Here is a 14,666-nt window from a genome sequence, read left to right as displayed (position 1 = left end):
CGTTGGTAGTTTAGTCTCCTGATCCCAAACTGATGTCCAAAAAATGACCTTTTAAAGGATTTGTAATAGTTAGAAAAAATAGACTACACCTTTTAGTGCATCGTTTGTTCGTTGAAGAGTCCAAAACATAAACCCATAGTAAAAGCCCAATATGGTCACATAAAGAAATCTTCACCGGGCCCAATAAATATTGTAGTTTTACTTCTGGGCTTATTTAAGAAGATCTAGCACATAAGTTGGTTATGTTTTCTATTTATGTTTCCTTCTAAATATCGACCTTAAAAACTATTGGTTACTATCACGACTTCAAACTAAAGCGAGAAAAATCTTAACAAATACAGAACCACAAGCTAACACAACAAGCATAAGGAACATGGTAGCTAGTGGCGGATCTAGAATTCTCTTTCGACGGGGGCAAAAATTTAATGAAAAAATATCTAAATGCATTACAATTTATATAAAAAAATATTACTACTGCAAGTCTAAAATGCCTCTAACCACTGATAACAACAGTATGTTTTAAGTTTATATATATAATTAATATAGACAAAATTACACGGGGGTCCGCGTGGTATGTTCAAAAATACAACCGGAGTCCAAAAGAATTTTTTCGACGTGGAGGGTCACTATGGTATGCACTTGTTTCATGGGGCGTCCATTTGTCTAACATCTGTCATTTATTCTGTTAAATCTAATCATGTGCATTGCACATGAGGGCATGTTTGTCTTTCACCATTCTTCTTTATTACCTTCATCTACATCCTTACCTTGTAATTACAAACCCTAAATAATAATAAGAACCCTAAATTAAAAAATCCCAAATCATTACTCTTTTAATTGGATCGATTAACATAACCAGTTAAAATGATTCAGGTGATACAGACATATCATATATCAACAATTACCCTAACATTCAAGCTTCTACAAAAATAATTAAAAGTAAAAACAAAGATTAATGTATAAGAGCTGCATCAAGTATCAACAATTTCAAAACCTATGATCTTCAAATCGTATTTAGAGGCTGCATCAAGTATCTTTTGCTGATTCGTATCTTCATGACCGAAGGATTAGATCGATTTAAACTCGATCTTAATGACTGATTTATATCTGATCGATTCTTCCAAAACTACAGATGACGTGAGAGAGATATATAAAAGAGTATCAAGGTGAAATTAAGCAATGAATAGAAATCTAATTCTTGGTAAACTTTTGCATCTGGATTTTGTATATAAATTTGTAATTTAGGGATGTATAAAAGAGTATCAAGGTGAAATTCAGCAAAGAGTTACCTCAGTTTGATACTGTTTGTTTTTCTGTTTAGTTCGTCTTTGAGAATTGAAACCCTAGGTCAAACGTGCAATCCAGATGATCTGTTAGCACTAAAGGAATTTGCTGCAAGTTTTATTAATGGGTCAGTACTTACATCTTGTTCAAGTGACACCATTTGATCTGATTTGGATTGTGTTGTTTATGAAATTGATGTTAAAAATGTGTCAACATTGTCAATGTTGAGCTTATCATCAAAAATTATCGAAGGAATAATTTCAAATTAGGTATCTCGTTTACAGAATTTGAGATTTATTTACCTTTCTTTTAATCAGTTAGAAGGATAATTTCCTAGAAACCTTTCGAGTTTGATTTAGCTTTAAAGTTGTGATAGAGCTTTGATTTAGTGATTCGGGGTAGAGATGGTTTTAATCTAGTGATTGGGGTGGATATGGTCTTGATTTAGGTTAGAGTGTGTGATATGGCTAAAACGGACGGTTTTATTTGTGCGGTGTCGTTAGGTCGCAACACGTCAGATTTTAGCTACCAAAAGAGAGTAATGGTTTTATTATTTATATTTAGCTGGAGTTCCTAGCTATAACTCACCTACTTGTCTTCCTTTTAATGAGTAAGTGGTAAATATAACTCAGGTTCGTATTTTTGTATGTGTGCTCAGTAATGTGGGACAAAAGTGCCTATATAGTTAACCCTAATGACAAGAGGTGATAGATTAAGTTTAACTAAGTAGAATAGTATTTTAACTATAAAAGTAAAGATAGATAGGTATGAAGAATAGTATTCTGAAGGGGAATTATCGCAAGAGTTCAACTTTCTAGGATAAACACTAAACCTAAATCAACTGGGCTGTGAACCTAACTGATTTGTCACTAAGAGTTTAGGCCTTGAAGATTCTGGCTAAGACGGATATCCCTACTCCCAACGTTAACCTAAAGGTTTAAACGACCTTATGGATAGAATCCTAGGTACATGAACAAAGTGGTATACCCAATAAAGGAAAGTCTCAGCTTTTCTTAATCCTAGTTGATCTAACTAAAGCAATATCCTACCACTCAATCACTATGCTATGCCTTAACATTAACAGATGTGCAATCTTAGATATTCTAAGGTACTGCTAACTGGGATAGAAGTCTCTCCTTTTGCGATCACTTATTCAACCCCGGATCATCTTACAATATCTCAAAAACATTGCTTTTGACTCGAATCATGCTTCTGAGTAAGCTAGTGTTCACCGAACTCTCTATTGCTAACTCTAACCACAACCTAAATGGGCAGCTCTTCTATGACGAACAAGTGATTATTCGTACGTAGGTACTATATCCCTATTGTGACGTTAAGCACACATAACTACTTACCTTGTATCCTAGGGTTGATCAGGTCCTAATACTAGGTTATAGCCACGTGAATAAGCGGAAAGGGTGATCCGTAAATTAAACTTCTAGACCGTCAAGGTTTCAGCATAACAATATGATAAGTTTCAGATAACATATTCAACACATGATAAACAATTGTAACAGATAGATAATCATGTAAAGTGAAAGCAACTCAAGATAATAACTTTATTAAATTAAGGAAAGCGTTCACCGTTTACAGACGAGATCTGGACCATTACAAGTGCTGACAACCTCTAAACCGCTCCTAGTACAATCTTCGGCGTTCGCCTCCGGGTACTTAATTTCCCGCTCGGAGGTGAGAAGGCTTTAAAAGCTCTAGTGGGAGAAAGTGTATTTTAGTGAGAGAGTGAAGAGAGGTGTGTGGAAAATGGATGACAAAAAGCCCTTTAAATAGACTAGAAAATTGCCAGAAAACGGCTGGCAGGCCGTTTGGCAGCCCGTTTGGTGGCCCGTATTTGGCAGGCCGTTTGCTTGGCAGCCCGTTTGGCAGGACGCTTGGTGGGCCGTATTTGGCAGGCCTTTTACATACTGGCAGGCCGTATGGCAGGCCGTTTTTGGTCTGGTCAGCCTTGATTCACTGGATCGTAACTTGATTTCTTGTCTTTCACCGTTTTCGCTCTAGAATCTTCGTTTTAGCTCCGTTTCTCTTGATTCTTTTTGCATCGTCTTCGTAATTACTTTACCTACAAATTTAACCAAAAAAGCGATTATTTTGCCGACAAAGCTCTAAACTTTATTCTTTTTGGGACTCAATATCGGGGGTAAAAACGTGACTTTTTAGCCGATATCAAATATCCCACACTTAGACTTTGCTTGTCCTCAAGCAAACTTCTGAACTTAAAATAGCGAGGACTTTAATTCGTAGTGATCAAGTTGTTTTTGTTCCGCAAGACGGAAGTGCGGAAACTTAGTTTTTATTCTTTTTGCTATTCTCGAATCTTTTCCGCAAACATGAGAGGAGGTTACATAACTGAGGCTATCTCACTCGGGTCACTCATTTCACTAAAGTGTTTAAGGTGTCCTATAGTTCTAAGAAATGAAGTCACTCTTAGCCAGTCATGCTTACATTCTTCGTCATATGCTTGATCAAGACTCAAATCTCCATCACTTATTTGCGAGAATTTTCGGTCTTGAATTGTGAAGAGATGAGGATTTGGAAGTTTCTAGAGTGCGAAGGGTTTTGATAGATAGGAGTTTCTTTTGGAAAGATCGATTTTAATAATCCTTTCAGCTTTTTGTCTGGAATTTCTTGGTGAGCATCCTTCTTTTTGACTGCCATGAGTTTCTTTCCTCGAATCTTTTCTGGTTCTGCTCCTTTTCTCAGAACCTTTATTCATAGAGTCTTTGCTCTAGTTTTGTTTTTTTTTTGTTTTTTTAAGCAACTTTTGCTTTTCTCTTTGAGGTCTCCTTTTGGCGATCTTCTTTGATACTTGGCTTGGATGCTCGCATTTTTCTCGTGTGATTTTGTAGAGGGTTTTCCCGAAAAAGAATGATTTAGTCGGGATTTATTTATTTATGAAACGGATAGAGTAAATAAGAAAAGGTGAATGGATTTGTGGAGTGAAAATGAAAACGGAGGTGTGTAGCGGAGGCTGTTTTTGTCTTCATGAATAGCTGAGGTTTTAACTTAGCCATCCTCTTCAAAATGTGTGATTCCGAAATGTAGATCAAGAGCAAGTTCTGATTCCGAGATGTTAACATCGGCGCGCTCAACGAAAGTATAGTGAAGCACTAAAAATGAGTGCTTATAAAGCCTTACTTGGGGGTGCCTCACAACAATTATAGCAGGTCGAATTGCGCCTTTCGTTATGCAATGCTCTATTGGAAAATTGATTTTGATTTTCGCAAAAAGTTTTCAACCTTGTTTTACTCTTTTTGTCTATTTCGTAGCAAAAGCTTTTTGATCTTATATAGAATTTTATCATCCTTAGTGTTTTATAATTCGGAAAGTTTTAAATTTTGTGAAAAATTTGAGGATTTTACAAGAATCATTATGTGCAACATTTGCTATCCCACACTTTAAAATAACATTATCCTCAACATTTTACAAGAATCATTATGTGCAATATTTGCTATCCCACACTTTAAAATAACATTATCCTCAATGTTAAGGATATCTAGTATCCCACACTTTAGGTTTAAAAAAAAAGAGGCGTTTTGTTATTAAAAGTTTATGTTGGTGGGGTTGCCAATCCCACACTTAGTTTTTGAAGTGGTATAGTAGTTTGCGTCTATTCTATTGACAAGGTGATGAAGACGTAGTACTCCCCTATGGTGTAGTCGGATGGCGTGCTAATTATTGGTTCTTCATAACTGATGCCGACGTCATCCTTGTTCAAAGCGTCCTTGCTCCAAGTCGTGCTTCCATCTCGTACGGTCACGATCGTCGTTTGTTTTGTGACGTTTTATTCATGCAATTTTTATTCATTTTATTCATGCAATTTTTATTCTAAAAGAAACCATACACACTAAAATATAAAGATAGTCATGCCCGAAATCGGGCGTACAAAAATAAGATAATGTAGCATAAGTACTAATACGAATGTTCCAAAATAAACATGGTCACGGCTGAGGTGGTGGGTACGGAGGAGAATAGATTACGCTGGTGCGGGGCCTGGCTGGGTTTATCAATCTAGACTGACCCTCGCTGGTCATTTCCTCGTCCGTGGTAAACTGATTTGCCAACTCCTCTGTGTTCATGCCCGAGGATATTCTAAACTCTATTTCGTCCGATCGTTCAATTAACCCAGTTAGTGATGATGTGCTCGTGTAAACCATCGGCCCTATCTGTCAACCCATTCCTTCCTGCAAATCTCTACCCCTACCCCACTGCTGGTTAACATCCATACCATCAATACCCTACGCATTCCCCTCAGTCCTACGTCGGTGCACCGCCTGATCCCATACCGAATCCTGAGCATCGGTAGATGTATATCTGTTAACGTTTAAATGGTCGGTGTTGAACAGGACCTCAACAAAATTCTCGGTCCCTGTGTTCTGCGGAGGTGGCGGTGTGATAACTGTACGCTGCGTGTAGTGATGTGTAGGTAGAGATGGAGGTCCTGAGAACTGGTGGCTTGGGCCTACTCCCCCGGGATCACGGTGGGATTCTAGTATTGGGTACTCATGAGGGTATGGCGGAACGTAGAGCTGTCTGCCTGCGTAGTGAGCAAAATGATCCAAATTCTGCAAAATCACGTGTTGGGTAAACCAACTCTCCTGCCCGGGTAGGTCTCCCATGTGGTACTGGTATGGCGGATACCGTGGCCGATCACCCTCCCCAACTGATGAGTGTCGGCGGGTGTCAGGTGGCCGTCCATCCGCTGTGGGATCATCCTCATCCCTTGGTTCCTGAGAACCTCGCCGCCTACTACCGTCTTGTGTCCTTGTATCTGGTCTGAAACCCTGTACTCTCACCTCTGGCACTGTCCGATCTTCAGAACCAGGTATCTCTGGATTCGCCTGAATGATTAACTGTTCACCCTCAACACGAATATAATCCCAGTAGCTCAGCAGCTTATACCCTATTTCCTCTGACATGGCCCCGATTCTATAGTTAAATCGTTCTACATCTCCCAAGACACGCATTCTACGAAGCAGCTTAGTAACAACGCCCCCTAAAACCGGCACAACTGTTCTTGCTGAATTCTTCTCATTAGTGAGAGCCTGAGCCAGGAGATGTGCTACCTGCATATTTTGGTTATGTATCATGGCGTGCATTAGGCGCATATCACCAATCGTAACAGCGCCGCCATGTTGGACTTTTGGGTGGAGGGTTTTAGTGTTGAGGTGGTGGAGGATTCGGTGTACGGGGTTGGCGAATTTAGATGCCTTTTTACTCGATTTCCATGGCCCATTATCAGTGGTGTAATCGCGCCAAAAAGCTTGGTGATCTATGTTATTCAAGGTGGTGGATCCCCTCTTGAATATTGACCGGTTTAGCTGCGAAGGTTTATACAACTCCAAGTATCTCGCAAACCGTGCGAGAGTTAGGTTATACGTGTGGTTTTGGTGTCGGAAATGGATACACTCTTGATCATTATAATCTTCCTGGTCAACATCCGAATCAAAACTCCAAGTAGCCATAAATTCCGCATACGGCTCATTGTAGGTCGTCTCATTTAACTCAAACAAATGTTGCCAGGCTCGGTGTGTTCTACCCTCAGCTTGAAAGGTTAAGAGTCCCCTAAGCTCATCAGCCCATCCACATTGTTCCAAGATCGTCCAATTGATATGTTTGTTACCCGCTTTAGGCCGATTAATCCAGACTTTCATAACCGGCTCATTATCAGCCGGGTTATCTTGCCCGCGGAGATAATGGGGCAACTCATACTCGTGTTGTAAACGATTAGCCATCTACAGAAATCAAGTAACATAGGTTATGTTCCAAAAATTAAGACTTAGAAAAAATGCATATATTTTTCGAAATTTTTTTCGAAATGAGGGCTTTAAAAATGGCATTTTCCAAAATCCTGTTATAGTCAAATATAGTCCAAATTACCACAAACAACATTCAAACGAACTATAAACTTACTTCTAAGGAAAATTTAACGTGTACCCGTGATTACAATAAATAATGCTAAATATAATAATTATAGCAAGTTAGTCGTAATAAGCAATTTTGAACCAAATGTGATGATTTTTAAGCATACAATGATTCTAATGACCATTTTTAATTACCTTAATTATCTTTAATCATCAAACTCGAGCTATAACATCTTAAAGTCAAAGATTAAAGCCGTTTATCCGAAAAATATTCATTTTGTTCAAAATGTACAAAATAAGAAAAATCAAAGAGTAAGCTACATTTTTGCGAGCAAATCAATGATATCCTCATTTGAACCAGTTTTAAGGCAATCCTAAGTTTTAAAAACGTTTTAACTATAGGAAAAACCGTAATCCTAATTATGTGTAGTTTTGATCAAAATGCCAAATTAAAGCAAACAAGCCTACTTTGTTCCAAAATCAGTTTCTAAACATTCCTAATGCATCACTAAGCCTAACTAAGCTAGCAAAACATCAAATTTCCAAGAATTTCACCATATTCTACCCTAAAACCTCAACTAGTGAATCGAGAGCCAAAAACTATCAAAAATGCCCCAATCAAGCCTAAAAACTAACACAAAGTAACCACATTATCTATCTAAGCATAAAGGAATCCAAAATTTGGTCAAAAACAAAGTTTTTCTAAAAAGTCAAAAATTTGTCTTTTAAAGAAAATTCGAATTTTAACCAAGAAAGAGTACCTTTTATGCCAAATTGATGATGGAATCGAGTTTAGGAGGCACGAGAGAATAAGATTTGAACTTCAATTTGTTGAAAATGGTTGAGTTTTGAGGTTTGTGGAGTGGTGGTGGTGCTCGTCGAAGGGGGAAGCAGAAGGGATAAGAAGAACACAAAAAAAAAAAAAGAAGGAGAAAGGAAAGAAAGAGAGAAAAGAAAGTGGCACATGTGGCGCGCGGGCTTATTTCCCCGACTTGACTCGCGAATTTTTTTTTTTTTTAAGATTTTAAAATTTAAAAGGGTTTAAGAAAAGATAAATAAAATTTTGCCTCGGATTTTAATCCGGTTATTTTTATATAACTATCTAAAAAAAAGAAAAGACAAATACATGGAGTAAAATCAAAATATTTTGTTTTTATTAAAAACTCAATTTACACAGGTTCTACAACTAAATTCCAGAAATGACGTGGAATGAAAGACAAGTTTAAAGCTTCTTTGACCATCCAGAGTAAATCAGCGGAGTGTACTGAAAATATTTCGAAATCACTTAACATCTTGCACTCGCGCTTCTGTAAATCTCCGATATCGTCCATAAGTTTAACCAAAGCCCTTTTAATTTTCTTAGTGTTTGAAATTCTATCCCTTGGCCCAGAATCTCTATAATTAAGTTCGAAAAGAAGTTTTGACACCGTGTCTTGAAATAAAAGATCTTCCGCATAGTCAGGATCACCGATAGTAAATTTAAAATTTGTAGATATTTCCCAAATGATCTTCCTTTGCGAAGTTGTAAATGGAAATTTTGACATAGTGAGGATCTGCACGAGTTCTGAATATATTTCCTTTCTTTTTGCGAAGAAATTCTGATATATTCTTTCTTCGGTAGAATCCGGAAAAACTTCAATTAATCTTTTGATGAGAAATGAGGCTGGATCAAAGTAGAAGAAATCTCGGTCTCCATATTTTGATATAGGGTTAGGTTTCTTGCTTTCATTCCAAAATTCTATTTCCGAGATCATTGCCGAAACATAACGGTTTATATGAATTGGAGAAATTTCCTTATTGGTGAAGTGAGGGAGAAAACTGACGAATGACTTTAAATCGAATTTGAAATCAATTTCTGCATCCCGATACTTGACGAAAAGGTCATCCCCACATTATTTAAATAGTTTGTGAAGAGAACGCATCTGAGAACGCAGCTCTTTTAACAGATTGATTTGAAATGTTGAAAATGGGAAGTCTGAGGAATAGAGGTGCCTAATGAATGCTCTATAGACGACTAACCTTCTGCTAGGATTTAACAGATTTTCAATAAACGGAGCTTTTGTTTTATCAGGGTTTCGTGTCTCTTTAGGACTAAATTCAAACAAGTCCGGATAGTTGAAGATAGTTGGATATTCTTCCCGTAGTTCATCTTCCATAATCAGGAGTTCGTTAAGACTGAGCCTCCCTTTTGGAATTCGAAGAGGGTCGAATCCTGGTTCATTTGAGTAAAACTTATCCAAAAGCAATGAAATCTCTAAGTCAGATGAAATTATCCGGCTTCTTGAACTACAAGAATCAAGAATTAAGTCTTGATGAGATTCATCAGGGTTTAGATTTGTTTTAGGTTTATAAAGAAAAACTTCGCCGGTTTTCGAAGTTGTGGGAGAGCAACTGCCATTCTGTGACACCGCTATATATATATATATATATATATATATATATATATATATATATATATATATATATATATATATATATATATATATATATATATATATATATTTAATAAATACGTGGCGGAAGCATAATATTAATTAAATACGATATCGACATTTGTACAAACCGATGTCACGTGTCATTAAAATAATTTACATATTAACAGGAAGAGACGTAAATACATTCTGTTTCAAAAGTACACGGTTCATATTCTAAAAGACCACCTCAGAATTAACCCTGTCAAACATAACATCATCATGCTCGTCTTCTCCCAAAAGCACTATCTACAAAAGCTAACAATCTGCAGGGAGGAGATGGAGGGGAATTAGCACGAAGCTAAGTGAGTACGACTAACTACAGGCCATAGCATACATAAGTATTATACTAATCATGTCACAATAGTATAACACACAAACATCACCCAAGTTCCGTCTACAGAGACTCTGGCGGCTCGGCCAAACCATTAACCACCAGCTGATCGGACTGGGGCTTACCAGAAGTTCCTCCACCACCGTATGTATATACATAATCCACACGCGACGGACGCGTCATTCACATATATATACCCCACGGCTGTCTAGGCTACCACAGAGGAACCCAACCCGCAGGTTGATCTCTCCTACCGAGGCTACCACACAATAGGGACGCACCGGGCTCCAGTAGACAATCATCAACTAACATGCAATCATCACAAGTACTAACTAACCATCACAAGTACCCGGATGGTACTTAATCTCACAGTTGTAGTCTTTAATCAATTCTAAACATCGACGTTGACACATATTTAATTCTTTCTGCGAAAAGATATATTAAAGACTCTTATGATCTGTATAGATTTCACAATGTGTACCATACAAATAATGTCTCCAAAGCTTCAAAGCAAACACAACTACAGTTAATTCTAAATCGTGACTAGGGTAGTTTCGTTCATGATTCTTCAACTGTCGTGAAGCATACGCTATAACTTTATTTCTCTGCATCAAAACACAACCCAGACCTGCACATGACGCATCGCAGTAGACCACAAAATCTTCTGTTCCCTCTGGTAAAGCTAAAACTGGCGCTTGACATAACAACTATTTGAGAGTCTGAAAAGCCTTTTCTTGTTCATCAGTCCATCGAAAGGCTACATCTTTTCTAGTTAACTTATTCAGCGGACCTGCTATTTTAGAGAAGCCTTTGATAAATCGGCGGTAATAACCTGCTAAACCCAGAAAACTCTTAATTTCTGTCGGCGTTTTCGGTGAGTTCCAATTCATTACGGCCTCTATCTTAGACTGATCTACTTTAATACCCTGTTCACAAATCACATGACCCAGAAACTGTACTTCTCGCAACCAAAATTCACACTTAGAAAACTTAGCGTACAATTGTTCCTGTTTCAGAAGTTCTAATAACAATCTCAAATGTGTAGCACGGTCTTTCTCGGTTTTCGAATATATCAAGATATCATCTATGAAGACAATCACAAACTTGTCAAGATACTGACGACACACCCTGCTCATTAAATCCATAAACACTGCTGGCGCGTTTGTTAACCCGAATGGCATAACTAAAAATTCATAATGACCATATCTAGTTCTGAACGCTGTTTTCGATATATCGTTCTCTGCAACACGTACCTGATGATACCCTGAACGTATATCAATCTTTGAAAAATAGGAAGCACCCTGTAATTGATCAAATAAGTCATCTATTCTTGGTAACGAATACTTATTCTTGATTGTTCTCTTATTTAAGTCGCGGTAATCTATACACATACGAAGCGACCCATCTTTCTTTTTCACAAACAAAACAGGAGCACCCCACGGTGAAGAACTTGGTCGGATAAACCCTTTATCTAACAGTTCCTGAATCTGAGACATCATTTCTCGGATTTCTGATGGCGCTAATCTGTAAGGAGCTTTTGCAACTGGCGTAGCACCTGGAACCAAATCAATTTTATACTCTACTTCACGTACTGGAGGTAACCCTGGTAAATCATCTGGAAATACTTCTGGAAATTCTGACACAACGGAAATATCGGTCACCTGCTTCTTCTCTTTCTTAACATCAATCACGTAGGCTAAGAATGAATCACACCCTTTGGTTATTGCATTCTGAGCTTTCATTAGGGAAACCATAGGGAAGTTAAATCCATTGCGCTCTCCCCTAGCTATCACTCGGGATCCGTTGGCTAAACGAAAAGAAATCATCTTCTTATCACACTTAATATTAGCCCTATTAGCTCTTAACCAATTCATACCTATGACTACATCAAAGCTAGGTATAGGCATCAACAAACAGGTTAAAGGAAAGGAATGACCGTCGATTTCGATGGTAATTCCAGACATAGATGATGTGCATGGAACCATTTTACCATCAGCTACTTCTATCCCCAAAGGCGTATCTAACATCCTAACAGGAAACTTCAACTTATCACAGAAGCCTAAGGACATAAAAGAACGATTTGCTCCTGAATCAAACAACACACGAGCTGGCAAGGAATTAACCAAGAACATACCGGTAATGACATCATCGGTAGCGGTTGCAGCGTCTACCGTCATTTGAAATGCCCTTGCCTCTGATGTTGGAGGATTCTTTCTCTTCTGCCCTGCAGTGGAAGCAGAAGATCCCCCATAAGTTACCGAACTCGCCCCTGACCCTGCACCAGAACCGGATCTTGACGCAGATGGACAATTTGCTGATCTATGCCCCTCTTAATGGAAACTCCAACAAACATTAGACTTAAAAGAACAAGCTGTTGATTCATGACCTAACACTCCACATTTCAAACACCTTCTGGTCATTGGAGAACACGGGCCGGTATGGGTTGACTTACAAACATTACACCACCCAGACTGACTTGAACCTGATTCACTAATACCAGACTTACTTTTCTATTTAAACCCGCCTGACTTTTTACCTCGAAAACCGGATCGCTTACTCGAATGCTGATTTGACTGTCCACCCGATTGACCTTCTGATTTACCCCCAAAAGATCCACTTCTCGAACTTTCTCTTTTTGCTGCCATTATATCTCCTTCTGTAACTTTAGCCATCTCATGAGCCTGCGCCAAGGTTGTTGCAAATCTCGCAACGGTTCTGTACTCCGGCTTAATCACCCGCATAAAATGCTGAATCTTATCTTTCTCAGTTGGTACCCACTGTTGAACGAACCTTAGCTTAGATGTGAAATCTCTGAAAACCTCATCAATCGTCATACTTTCTGTCATCTTCATACTCAGAAACTCGGTTTTCAATCTTTCTATCTCATACTCAGAACAATACTGCTCACGAACTTTAGCAGCAAATTGTTCCCAGGTAATTTGACTGATCTGTTCTTTAGGTAAATATGCAGTGATAGAGTCCCACCATTCCATTGCTTCACCTTTGAGAAGCCTACTAGCAAATAACACCATGGATTCTGGCTCACAAAAACATGCTTCTATCGCCCTCTCCACTTCTCTTAGCCAATTGAGGGTCATCGTAGGGTTTGTGTGTCCGCTGTACTCAGAAGGTTTGCAGTCCATAAACTGTTTATAGGTACACTTCCTTCTTGTCTCAGGGACTTGAAATGGGTACATCATTTGATTAGGAAAAGTCTGGTTAAACGAAAATGGCATTTGATAGTTTTGATAGGTATTTTGTGGAAACTGTGATTGGGAACTGCCACCGACTTGATTATAAAGGTTTGAAGGAAAAGTTGTGTTTAACACAGTGGTATTAGGGTGCCATTGCGCCCGTTCTTGTTCCAATTCCTTAATTTTCTCCTGAGCTTCTAGTAACTGACTTTGAAGTTCTATTACTTCTTGAGAAGTTTCTTCTTCTGAAGACACATGTCCATCTTCGTCAGGGGCTCTAAAAGTACCAGTTCAAGGGCCAGTAGCGGTTGCTTCATTATCTGCCATTACTGCACTACCATAACACTCACACCAAAGCTTAGTATAAATTCTGTTAGTACTAACAACTAACACATATCATGTCACAATACTCACTTAACCCATCCCCAGCATGTTATGTTTGACATGACTCTTCTAAGTTTGGGAACATGACATGCAGATCACAATGCACATACTGCCAAACTCAGCTCTGATACCAACTTGTGACACCGCTATATATATATATATATATATATATATATATATATATATATATATATATATATTAATAAATACGTGGCGGAAGCATAATATTAATTAAATACGATATCGACATTTGTACAAACCGATGTCACGTGTCATTAAAATAATTTACATATTAACAGGAAGAGACGTAAATACATTCTGTTTTCAAAAGTACACGGTTCATATTCTAGAAGACCACATCAGAGTTAACCCTGTCAAACATAACATCATCATGCCCGTCTTCTCCCAAAAGCATTATCTACAAAAGCTAACAACCTGCAGGGAGGAGATGGAGGGGAATTAGCACGAAGCTAAGTGAGTACGACTAACTACAGGACATAGCATACATAAGTGTTATACTAATCATGTCACAATAGTCTAACACACAAACATCACCCAAGTGCCGTCTACAGAAACTCTGGCGGCTCGGCCAAACCATTAACCACCAGCTGATCGGACTGGGGCTTATCAGAAGTTCCTCCACCACCGTATGTATATACATAATCCACACGCGACGGACGCGTCATTCACATATATATACCCCACGGCTGTCTAGGCTACCACAGAGGAACCCAACCCGCAGGTTGATCTCTCCTACCGAGGCTACCACACAATAGGGATGCACTGGGCTCCAGCAGACAAGCATCATCTAACATGCAGTCATCACAAGTACTAACTAACCACAACAATGAGTATATCTAACAAGCATGGCAATAATAATATAACATGCTTCTATATACTATATTCTCCAGTTAGTCCCACTCACCAAATACCAGCAAACGAGAAGGTATTCAGCTATCTAATCACTGAACCTTCTCTTTCTCCTTTTCTCTTGAGAAAGACATATACACAAGTTAGTTTTTTTTTGTCCATTAACATCAAATAACACAAAACAGAAATTTTTGTCAGAAAAAGTATCCGCTAAAATTTGTTTGCTTAACACTTGTGCACTTACAAAATT

The sequence above is a fragment of the Rutidosis leptorrhynchoides genome, chromosome 1 (assembly GCF_046630445.1).
Source record: "Rutidosis leptorrhynchoides isolate AG116_Rl617_1_P2 chromosome 1, CSIRO_AGI_Rlap_v1, whole genome shotgun sequence".
Taxonomy (NCBI): Eukaryota; Viridiplantae; Streptophyta; class Magnoliopsida; order Asterales; family Asteraceae; genus Rutidosis; species Rutidosis leptorrhynchoides.
Note: the sequence above shows the minus strand (reverse complement) of the source record.